We start from the raw sequence: 12,699 nt of genomic DNA, 5'->3' as shown, positions 1-12,699 counted from the left end.
GTTTATAGCCGGTCCCAAGCCCGGGTAAAAGAGGAGGGTTGTGTTAGGCCATCAACAGCCAATGTAAAACTTTATTGAATCTATCATGAACATGGACAATAGACGTTATAATATTAATGCTAGGTCGTTGCCCGTAAGTAACGCGCTGCATGGCTCGAGTACAGTGATAAGTGAGTTAGAGCCGCTGCATCAGCGCCCGGATGTAGTGTTAAATGAGCAAGGGCTACCGTGTCATTCTGGACGTGCGCGGCTAAAGAGGTTAGTCCATGAGAGCAAAATTAGATTTGGTACTTGGAATGTTGGGTCATTAAATTGTAAATTTGTAAAGGTTGTAGGGGTTATGATTCAAAGGAAAATCAATATTCTTTGCCTGCAAGAAACAAAATGGCGTGGAGAAGAAGCTAAAGATATTCAAGGTTTCAAACTTTGGTATACAGGAAAAGTAAGCACATGCAATGGAGTAGGCATCATTACGGATAAGGAGTGGAAGAAGAACGTTGTAGAAGTTAGCAGAATTGGAGATAGAATTATTTCATTAAAAATGATAATTGGACGTGAGACTGTTAATATTGTTAGCGCTTATGCGCCGCAAGTCGGGACAGAAGCCAGTCTTAAGGAATTATTTTGGGAGGATCTGGAGGGGTTGATTTGACACATACCACAGAGTAAAAAGATTTTTATTGGAGGAGACTTTAATGGGCATGTCGGGAGGGAGGCTGGTCAGTATGCGAGGGTGCATAGTGGTTTTAGTTTGGGAGAGCGAAATAATGAAGGACAAACTCTTGATTTCTCATTGGCATATGATTTTAAGATTGCCAACACTTGTTTCAAGAAGAGAGATGAGTATCTCATCACTTACAAAAGTGGAGCCTCAAAGTCACAAATTGATTTTCTTTTGGTTAGGAACACAGATAGAAGACTTTGTAAAAATTATAAGGTGATCCCCGGAGATGCTCTACGACACAACATAGGGTCCTATTCCTTGATGTGTGTATTATGAGTAAAATTCAAAAACGTCGACAAATAGTAGCACCAAGGATTAGGTGATGGCAATTAAAAGGTGAGAAGCAAGATATTTTCAAGCGAAATCTTTTGGATAAAGGAATTTGGGAATCTCAAGGAAGTGCTAACATCATGTGGGAGGATATGGCTAAAAAGATACGGGAGGTTGCAAAAGTAGTTTTGGGAGAATCAAAAGGTTCTGGTCCGAGAGATAAGGAGACTTGGTGGTGGAATAATAGTGTACAGGACAAAATTAAGTATAAGAAGAATTGTTTTAAAGCCATACATTTGTGTATCAATGAGGAAAATTGGGAGAGGTACCGTATGGCTGAGAAGGAAACTAAGAGAGCTGTAGGTGAAGCTCGTTCTAAAGCTTTGAAGAATTTTATAAGAGCCTTGAGACGAAGGAAGGAGAACGAAACATTTATAAGATTGGCAAGAGTAGGGAAAGAAAATCAAGAGATCTAGAACAGGTAAGGTGTATTAAGGATGAAGAGGAAAGAGTTTTACTTACAGATGATGAAATTAAAAATAGATGGGAGACTTACTTTTCCAAACTTTTCAATGATGGAGAGGGTTCATCTAGTAACTTGGAGGATTTAGTAACTGGTGAAGGAGAACAAAATTTGTCTTTCTATCGAATAATACGTGATAAGGAAGTAAGGGAAGCTCTTAAAAAAATGACAAATGGTAGAGCCAATGGACCTGATTGTATATCTATCGAAGCGTGGAAATGTTTAGGTGAAGAAGGGGTGAGATGGTTAACTAAGTTATTTAATATGATTTTACGGTCCAAGAAAATGCCTGATGAGTGGAGGAGAAGTACATTAATTCCTATTTATAAAAATAAAGGAGATATTCAGAATTATACTAACTATAGAGGGATCAAACTCATCAGCCACACCATGAAATTGTGGGAGAAAGTAATTGAGCATAGGTTGAGATTGGAGACAAGTATTTCTGAGAATCGATTTGGTTTTATGCCAGGTAGATCAACTACAGAAGCAATTTATCTATTAAGGGGATTAATGGAAAAGTATCGTTGTAAAAATAAAGATTTACACATGGTTTTTATTGATTTGAAAAAAGCTTATGACCGTATACCAAGAGAAGTGCTTTGGAAAGCGTTGAAAAAAAAAGGAGTACGGATTGCTTATATTAAAGCCATACAAGATATGTATGAGGGGGTAAACACTAGTATAAGAACGCCTAGTGGTCAAACAAAGGATTTTCCTATAAAGATTGGACTTCATCAGGGATCATCTCTGAGTCCTTATCTGTTCAACTTGATCCTAAATGTTTTGACGAAACATATTCAAGGAGAAATTCCCAAATGTATGCTCTTTACGGATGATATAGTTCTTATAGCAGAGACAAGAGAAGAGGTTAATTGCAAACTTGAGTTATGGAGGAGGACATTGGAGTCGAAAGGTTTCCGTCTGAGTAGGAGTAAGATGGAATATTTATATTGTAAATTTGGTAAGAGACTATTTGACAATAATTTAAAAGTGAAATTGGGAGATCAAATTATACCTCAAGTGAAAAAGTTTAGATATTTGGGAGCCATTATTCAAAATGATAGCGAAATCAGTGGAGATATTTCACATAGGATTCAAGCTGGGTGGTTTAATTGGAGAAAAGCTAAAGGAGTTATTTGCGACTGTAAGGTGCCTAATAAACTTAAAGGAAAGTTTTATCGCACTGCTATCAGACCGGCAATGTTATATAGTAGTGAATGTTGGGCTCTAACAGGACAATAAGAGCATAAAGTTGGAGTAGCAGAGATGAGAATGTTACGATGGATGTGCGGACATACACGTAAAGATAAATTTCGAAATGAGCACATACGCGAAAAAGTGAGGGTAGCACCTATTGAGGAAAAAATGGTAGAAAATCGGTTGAGATGGTTTGGGCATGTACAAAGAAGACCAAGGGAAGCACCAGTGAGAAGAGTGGAACATATAACTTTGAGTCCGATTAAGAGGGGTAGAGGAAGGCCTAAGAGAACACTCTTAGAAGTTGTTGAACGCGATCTCTTAATTAATAATATTCCTAAAAGCTTGATAAATGATAGAGCACAATGGCGTCTTGCAATCCATGTAGCCGACCCCACCTAGTAGGATAAAGGCTTGTTGTTGTTGTTGTTGTAAGGATTAATTCCAACAAAATATTATGATAAAACCTATGAGAAAATAGAAACAACCAATAATTCCAAGTTAGACATATATTATAAATTAACAAATTCCCATGTTTGTAACTAAGGAATATGTTTCAAAAAATATTCATGTTGGTTAAAACTTTAAGTGAACCCGCCATTTTATGCACACCTTTTTTAGAACAGATTTTACCCTTTAAAGCCAGTTATGAAGGAATACTAACAAAAATAGTAGGAAAGAAAATAATTTTTGAATTGGTAAAACCACATATAGTCAAAGAAATAAAAATTCTAAAATAAGAATATATACTTAAAGTAAATGCTACATATAGAAAAAGAAAACAAATAAATTTTCTTAATAAAGAAATCCATTATAAACGAATAGAAGAGCAAATAGAAAATGAACAAATAAAAAGAGAATAAATAGTTTAAAAGAAAAATTTGAAAAAGACATATGTGTTGAACATTTGAATGCTTTTTGGAATAGGAAAAAATATATAGTTGAATTACCCTATGAAGATAATTTTAATGATAAACAAATCCCAATAAAAGCTAGACCTATATAGATGGATTAAGAATTGTTAGAATATTATAAGAAAGAACTCCAACAATTACTTGAAAAGAAATTAATAAGATCCAGTAAGTCTTCTTGAAGTTGTTTAGCTTTCTATGTACAAAATAGTGTAGAAATAGAAAGAGGCACTCCTAGAGCAGTCATAGGCCACTGAATAAAGTTTTAAGATGGATTATATATCCAATTCTTAATAAAAAAGATTTACTAAGATTATCAAATACTTCAATATTTTCAAAATTTGATATGAAATCTGGATATTATTAGATCTAGATTGCAAAAAAAGATAAATATAAAATAGCATCATAGCCCCTTTTGGCCATTACGAATGGAATGTAATGTCATTTAGATTAAAGAATGCACCATCAGAATGTCAATAGATAATGAATGATATTGTCACACCTCGATATTAAGAATATGACTGATACAGAATGTGACATAAACTCACATTCCATAAGTCTTAATTAACTAGATATTAAGATAAAATATCAATAAATAATCCCTACTAATCAACAAGTTTCATATATATATATATATATATATAATTAAAGTTGGTAAAGTTTTAAATATTTTGTAGAAATTTTAGCAGAGCCTCCTCTATAATTAGGACCTTCCAAAATTTAGCAAAACCTTTTAGCTAAACCAAAAAGGAGCTTTGCTCCACAATGGCAGATTTCACATCAATAAAATAAGACTAGGACCTAACTACGGTATACGTGGAGCACTAACTTTCATTGTATAATATAATGAATATTTACATTAAAATAAATTACTAAAGCATGCTTCCACTGCCCAAAAAGTAATAGAGCCCCTCAATAATTAACAGCAGTTGCGGGTTTAATTGCATTATCTAAGACCAAAGAAATTTTTCGATAAGCAGCATCCTAATAAATTTTTTAGATAAAATGTAAAGGGTATTCTAAATTAGGACTTAATTATCGAACTAATTATTGTAAATCAAGGACTAACCCAAAAGGATTATCCTATAAGAGATTAACCTAAATAAATTCTTAACATGTACTTTCACAAACAATTCAATATAAAGGGATCCCAAATCTTTAAAATTTTTCAAGAACTAATATCATTCAATTAAACATATGTGAAAGCATGATAAAGGAAACACATCAACATGGGAGAAGAGCTTCCCCCTTTATTTTCTCTCTATGCCTTACTCCACTATACATATATACATATTTATAACATAACACTTGGCCACTCAAACCCTTTCATAACTGGCAGTGGGGGACCAATGTCTCAATTACATTTATCACAATGACTATTACCTAATCATCATACTTTATATATCATCTATTCATCAATAACCCATCATATACATGAATTTTTCTTTTCATTCATATATAATTAATATCAATTGCTCACCCTTGGACATCAAAAACACAAGGGAAGACCATAATAACATTCAGTTATCTAATTAGGCAAATATTAACTATTTCCACTTGTACAAATATTTTAGCCCATTAATATAGCACAAGCATCAACCACATTCCCTAAGGTGTAAAATACATTTCTACCTAACATAAAACCTAGTTGACAATATCATAAATTAAATACACATATCAAAATAAAAAGAGAAAGGCTTACAGAAGTGATTACTATCACTTGGCCTATTGCTCCTTTCCTCTATTCTTCTGAGATGAGCTAGCTTTTGTAATATGTTAAAAGAGATGGGTGAGTACAACCACTCAGTAACTAAGGTACATCTAGGTTATATAAATGCATGATAATTAATCATGAATGCAAGTGGCCAATAAATTTATCAAGGTGACCATTCAAACAATCATTTTAATAACATGTTAATCATATTAACATTTAACTCATATGAATAATTTTAAGAATAAAGTCAAGTACAAAATTTACACAAATAGCCACATATACATTATTCGCATAATTACTACATTTTCTTATTTCTACAATTATAATCATATTCTTAACATAGCCATCAATCACTCAAATAGCATGATAGTAATAATATGCATGATCAATCTCTTCCTTATATCCCCCCTTATTTCCTCTAACATGAAATCCGTGGGCCAACAACCGAAAGGGATCGTCCATGTGGTGAGACTACCCAAGGCCTTAATCATATCATAAGGGGCTACCGGGTCAGGGTTATCTTACTCACTTATGAACACGGTTTCTCCCAAATCACATACTATGGGGTGTCATACCCAAAACTAGCTCTACCCAAAACTCCAGGTAGGCCAGTAGGGTCAAGTCCCTTAATAGGAACAATGCTACAGTACCTTACAAGGTAAGTAGCTACTATAACCCTTAGGATTATTGGTTAATAGCTAAGTACCATATGGATTTTGCATAACCGCTAACTCCTTCACTAAGGCAAACTCCCGCCATATGATAATGCTCATGAGAAAATGCATTTCAAAAACTCACATATATCATTCACAATTATCCCACATGCTCATCAACTTTCTTGCTCAACAAACATCAAGAATCATTATATTTCAATCATGCCTTTTGCATCAATTTTTATATTATCATATAAAACCATATTAACATCATACAACACTCAATATGCTCATATACAATTCATCACTATGCATAATCCATGATTTATAATCAAAGATGTATACATAATCATCAACCATCAATCTCATTACTCACACCAAGTCACAATTAACTTGGTCATAAATCATAGAGTCTTAACCAAGCCACATGCATTACAAACAACCATTTCAAAATTTAGACATATACATATATATATTCTTTTGTTTCACCAACATAATTAATTAAGGAATATACAAATGCATAAAATAGTTTTTCCCCGGTTACCTCAACCTTTGAGAGGTAAAAGGTTACTCCTCAAGTTACAACACTTCCAAAGCTTTCCAAAGCTTGAATGGTGTCAAAAGGAAATTAATCTACAATTGATCATATCTCAATGTATCAATAATATTATTAATACAATTTTCACTCATACTCTAACACCTAAGTATTTATTTTATTTTATTTTATTTTATTTTTAAGACCTTAGTCTTAGCCTCTTGAGTTCTAAAATTTAATTTCATGTATTTGAACCTATCTACTTGGTTCAATAGTCTCCTTCACAATAATTTCATTCAAATAATTTTATAATATCAAAATTTCTCTTTTTATTCCAAAAATTCGCACATAAAAATACCCAAAAATTACAAACTTGATTTTAAGCCTAGAATTATTATTCTATAGCCATAATAATTTATTTTTCATTTCAAATAATCATCTAAATATCAACAAATCAATTTATATTTTTAGATTTAACCAAAAATCTACCCATAGGGATCTAGGGATAAACTTAAATGCCTCAAATTCTAATTCTATCAATAAAATTATACTCTAGAATATTTATTACACTACTAACAACTTCAACAATCAGATTTACTCATCAAAAATTCATCTCTCTTTCAAACCCTAGATTTTCCAAAATCTCAGAATTTGCAGTGTCAGGGAAAAAATGACTAAAAAATATATTTAGAACACTTACCTAATTTTAGAATACTTAAAATCTCATCTGAAGTATCCTATTATAAAGCATCACCCTCTAAATCAGCTCCTACTATTGTAGTGTCGCTCGCTCTCTCCGTGTGGAAGCAGAAATGAAAAGGAAGAGGAAGGAAATGAAAAGCCAAAAAGGTTTGTTGGCTTTTAAAAGTTATGTGGGTCCCGCGCTCTCTCTCTTTTGTCTTTTGTTATTACATACGCCGAATTATCTGCCTGTCTCTTCATTTCATGTTTCTTTTTTTTTTTTAGCATTATTTATACCTCAAAACCCAAAGCAAAAATTACTTCCATTCTCCTTCTTCAATTTTCAATTTTTTTATGTTCCTTTTCCTTCTTCTTTCTTTCTTTTTTTTATAATAATATTATTATTACTATTTCTATTTACTATAAAATCATAACTTAGGATTTAATCTAAATTAAATCCAATAATAATCTTCTAACTAAAATTATTTATATCTAAATATTCCTCCAAAATTTTTCATTTGCTCTAAATTAACTTAATTAACCTTAGGTTAATTTTTGGGATGTTACATAAAACATGTAAAAGTAATAATTAATCAAATTTAGTTTACAACAAATCAAGGGAATATTAAAACCCATATTTTGACTCACAATAAAAGACAAGTTGCTCAACAATATAACCTTGAAATAAATCAATAATTTTGAAGTTTTATAGGTTATCAAGAATCGTACAACTCATAAAAATATGTAAAAAAAGAATTCAAATGATATAAAAAATGTTTGTGAATAACTAATATAAAACAATAATTTTTTAAAACTAATATAGGAGGGAATTTACCATATAAAATCATATACGATCAAACATTTGTTTAATAGAATAAATTTAAAAATAATAAGTTCCCAAAAATTCACTTTTAGTGAGACTTTACCAAAACAATTAAAAAGCATGGACACACAGTTCACGAAGGTAAATAAACAATAAGCGTGACTTAAAGGCATGAAATAATCAAGCACAGTTAGAAGCCATGAGACAAGCGCAAGCACGAAACCCATGAAACAAGTGTAGGCACAAAGCTCACTAATATACATCCATCCATTTCACCTGTGTTGGCTTGTGCATAGGGCTAACACCTTTTACAAGCACCACGCTAGTTAGGTGTACCATCATGCACCAAGGGCTAATAAAATTACTGTTAGCATCCGACATTCTGAACTCAGTTTTCCTAATTAAAATTGAGTGTGCATGGAATTAAAACATTGATTGAAAATCATTCTTTTCAAAATATATAATTCAACTATCAAATTTTCTTTTCAAATTTTTTTCCATGCATGAATCACTATGTTAACCACTCTCATATAAATTATAAAATTTAAACAATAGAAATGCATATAATAAATAATTAGTTAATAATGTACTAGATCCAAATATTCCTTAACAATAGCATAATTTTTAATGAAAATAAATTAGATCCTATAATGAACTAATTAATATAAAAGTGAGGTAAGTAAGAAGAATTATACAAATCATAAAAATAGAATTAACAAGAATATTTATACAATTTATGGAGGAATAATACACAAGTTTAAATAAAGAAATTTTATTAATACTCTGCAAGAAATTATTTGGGACACTGTCCACTCACTTGAGAAACTCTCCAATAATTCTAAAGCTTACTCCTCTTCAACTTCATTCTCACTTATATCTCAAATGATTCTATAAATTTTCTAATAAATAAATCATGATTCTAACATCACTTATCAAAGAATTTTTAAGCACTTGGTAGGCATTTAAATTCAATTCAAAATAACATCACAACCTAAAATGTACAATCAATAAATTTATTATCAATTTAGTAATTTATTAACAACCCAACTAAAGCAAGAGAAGACATTTCCATCCTTCTTGTACCTTCTTAAAGTTTAATGAAATGCCACAATCATCACTTAATTCAACATAATCTACCTTAGGTACTATAAGATTTTAATTTAATGACTCAAATCATCACCACTTACGCATGTTATTTCAAAACTGATAATATGAAAATTGAACAATTTACATTCTACCAAATTACTCTTTTAAGCATTTTAACAATCCAAATATACTTTAGTCAAATAAGCTATTTAACATATCTTATTTCAATCATAAATCATATCAACTATTATTTTACTTCATTTAAACTCAATAAAATACTATACAAGTATCCTATATAATTTTTTTTCCTATTTAAGAATTTTTTTTTAAATTTTAATCAATAGCCCAAGCCACTTCTTACATGTATATTTCTCCAAGGTAAACTATACCAATTTAGCAACGTCATTTCTAAAAAAATTTATTCAAGCATTTCTATAAATATATTGTGTGCACCCAAATTTAGTTCACAATAATCACCCAACATTAATTTTAAAATCAACATTCAGTTTATCACCAACTAAAATCATGCACAGCCTTAACCGAAATTACAACTCAATTTCAAAAAAATAGTATGACAGCAATGAGAGGAGCAGGGATGCGTCTTCGGTGAGGGAAGAAGAGAGCAGTTCATGTTGCTATGACTAGCAACTTACCTCAACCAAATTTATCGTCGCTTGAGCCACACCGCAATTGACGGATATCATTGAAGGAAAGGAAAATAACTTCGACTCTGTTGCTTGAACGAGGAGAGGAAAAGAAACAGAAATCACAGACTAACAAGAAGGGGGGGGGGTGGAAAAACCCGAGCTTACTCGATACACACGCTAAGTTGTCAGCTGAGAAGGAGAGAAAGTTGAAGCTTACTCATAAACACGGGCCCTGCACACCTCGAATGAAGTAAAAAGATTAGAAGTGAAACAAGGGTGGCAGACAAGGAAGAAATCCGACGATGGCAACACCCCTAACGGCAGAACGTGATGGGGAGAAAAGACACAGCTGACGGCAAGGAACAGGTCGACGGTGAAGCAAGGAAAATGATGAGAAGAGTTCGAGAAGTAGACCAATAGTGAAGAGCCAGGGGAGAACTATGGCGGTGAAGACAAGGAACGACTAAGAGACTGTTTCACGCGCGGGAATGAGAAAAATCTGAACTAAGAAAATTTAGGAAAATTACAGGAAAGGCACTAAGAAAATTATAAGAAAGGGCACAAGAAAAATTATAAGAAAGGACACAATTGTTTTATAATTTAAACAAAATTAAATTAAATTTTTGCCAATAGAATTCAAACTTTGAACCTATAAGAAAGTACTAATACGAGTTTCACTTAAACTCCTATTCTCTACTTGTTATAAAATTAATTTAAATAAAATATTAATTGAAAGAAAAATTAATTTAATTTAATATAATTTAAAATTTAGGGTCATTATATTATATTCAATCCTTATCATAAATTCACCGTAGTTTATATTGATGATGTTTTAATATTTTCCAATTCCATTGAAGAACACTTTAAACATTTAAATTAATTTTATGAAATAATAAAAGCCAATGGTTTGGTAGTTTCAGCTAGAAAAATGAAACTATTTTAAGTTAAAGTCAGATTTTTAGGAATGGTAATATATCAAGGAAATATTAAGCCAAGTAGTCAAGTAATTGAGTTTGCCGACAAGTTTTCAAATAAAATTACATATAAAAATTATAGATAAAAAACAATTACAAAGATTTCTAGAATGTTTGAACTATGTGGTAAATTTCCTTCCAAAAGTAAGGATAAAAATAGCTTTACTTTTTAAAAGACTATAGAAAAATCCACCATAATAGTCTAATAAAATGATAAACATAGTAAAAGAAATAAAATATGGAGGTAACCTAAAACAATTAGAAGGAAATAAAGAAAAAATAGTGAGATTCCATTCAAGAGTATGGACAAAGGCTCAACAACAATATTTCACCATAAAAAAAAAATTTATCTATCATTTTGTGTGTTACAAAATTTCAAGATAATTTGATAAATCAATTTTTTTTATTAAAGTAGATTGTAAAGTAGCAAAAGATGTTTTATAAAAAAATGGTAAAAATATGGTGTCAAAATAGATTTTGGCCAGATAATAAGCTATTTTATCTTGTTTTGATTTTGAAATAGAGTTTATAAAGGGAAAAGAAAATTTTTTACCATATTTTCTAGCAAGAGAATTTTTACATGAAAAAAGTAAAGGTTTTCAAAATGAGTAAGAAGATCAAGCAAAAGGTATAGCTATATAGCCATTCACCCCTCTAAAGCCAAATAGACCTATGACTATAGACGATTATGTATCAGACAAGTCCTGAAAGCCACAAATATATGAACAAGCCACATCATCAAAAGCCAATAAACAGTTTGAACAACATGTATATAGTCAATATATTCCTAAAGACTATATCATGACAATTTACCCTATAGAACCTAAATTTAAATGGAATTCTATTGTTGAAACTATATAGGCAATATTTCCTCCTCATCGAAAAAAAAGAAATGTGGAATTTTATTCCAAACAATTTGAAAAAAGATAGAGAGTATTATGAATTCATTCTAGTGGCATCAGGAGCCATTAGAATTGAACATAAAGTTGAAGACGGCAATCCTTATAGTCAGATAAAGATATTTAAAGTATTAATTCTCACCACTTGGGGTACTCTCCTTTTACAGGAAAAAGGTTTTTAAAAATTATAAAGACAAGTCTATAATTATTATGATTATAAAAAGGCTTGGTACAATGTTTTATATTACAGAAATTATAATCATTCTTAGTTTTTTTGGTTTGACTAGAAGTGTCCCAACAAATTTTCAAAATGGTTTCTGGAGTGGGTTCCATATTTTTGAACTAGTAAAAAAAATTCTACCTCCAGTTACTGCAGAGGGGTATGAATATTTTAAAGAAAAAACTGATTTTAAAGAAACAGAAAAATCTTTTCGGTACTTTTATCATATGCAAGTACTATGGGAAATGAGCTGGTGCTTCGCAATGGTATATGAAAGACAGCCGTGTCCTACAATTTTTTACTTAGTCATAAGATTTAAAATAAAATGGTGGGACAAATATATAGAAAGATTTTCCATTAAAGAAGCAGTCACTAGGTGGATTACTAGAATTCAAAATGATATTCCACAACAAATAAAGCAAAAGGTGATGTAATTTACATCCTTCCTAACAAAAAAAAATAAAATAATGACACAACTGACAATAGTTAAAATAAAAGAAGAATAGGCCTCTCTTTTAAATGAGCTGGCATCACAAGCTTCACAAGGGCCTCAAATGTAGGGTCATCAACACAAAAAAAAGAAGATATAGATTTAGAAGAAGACATTTAATGAGCAGATTACGAAAAATTTTAGCTCGTGACTCATAGAAAAAAGTAGATACAAAAATTTATAAAAGACAAAAATAGAAAGAAAAAGCAAGATGGAAACCAGAAAAGAAAAGAAGAGTAAAAAGGCTGCAAGAAGACAACCCGAAAGCAAAAGGCAAAAGAAGAAAGGAAAAGCAGAAGTCATGGGAAAGCTGACACTTATGGCAGAAAAAAGCAAAAAAGAAAAGAAA

This window comes from Prosopis cineraria, unplaced genomic scaffold (genome assembly GCF_029017545.1).
Source record: "Prosopis cineraria cultivar Desert tree isolate PC_DT_omini unplaced genomic scaffold, ASM2901754v1 PC11, whole genome shotgun sequence".
Taxonomy (NCBI): domain Eukaryota; kingdom Viridiplantae; phylum Streptophyta; class Magnoliopsida; order Fabales; family Fabaceae; genus Prosopis; species Prosopis cineraria.
This window is presented reverse-complemented; position numbering follows the sequence as displayed.